Source organism: Drosophila montana, unplaced genomic scaffold (assembly GCF_035044405.1).
Source record: "Drosophila montana isolate Dmon_TW-CO22-7 unplaced genomic scaffold, ASM3504440v1 contig_1455_1, whole genome shotgun sequence".
Classification (NCBI taxonomy): Eukaryota; Metazoa; Arthropoda; class Insecta; order Diptera; family Drosophilidae; genus Drosophila; species Drosophila montana.
This window is the reverse complement of record NW_026996406.1, coordinates 89482-90000: the sequence shown is the minus strand read 5'-3', so window position 1 is coordinate 90000 and position 519 is coordinate 89482.

Here is a 519-nt window from a genome sequence, read left to right as displayed (position 1 = left end):
AAGATCTTAAATATACTTTTGACAAGGATAGGTTCAATTTGGCTGCAAACCCAAGAAACAATGTCGATGGTTCGATTCAAGGTATGCATCTATGCCTGGCCCTTCAGTTCGATTCGTAAACCTGGCTTTCTTTATTTATGAAGCCAGGTTTAGGTAAGATAGAGACCGCAAGTTGTTCTTGTAAAAGTATTCCTTGCGAATTAAAATAAATTTTAATCAAACCCTTTTTAACTTGACCTAGGTTTAGGCTTAAGATTAGCTTGATTGAGAAAAAAGACTGGAATTCCTAGCCCTAGCCAATTTGCTGCTCTGATAATAAGGTAATCCCTTGTCTCAGTTGCTTTATCATCAGCATCCAGTGCTGATTTAACCAGCTACTTATTATAAGTAGCTACTCTCCTGCAAGTTCACACAATTGCAGTCGATGGCAGTATCATCGGATCGGTTAACATATTGCAGATGCAGCTCGAAGACAGAGTCGGAGATTCTTGTGGCCCGATATTCTCATGTCTCTACATG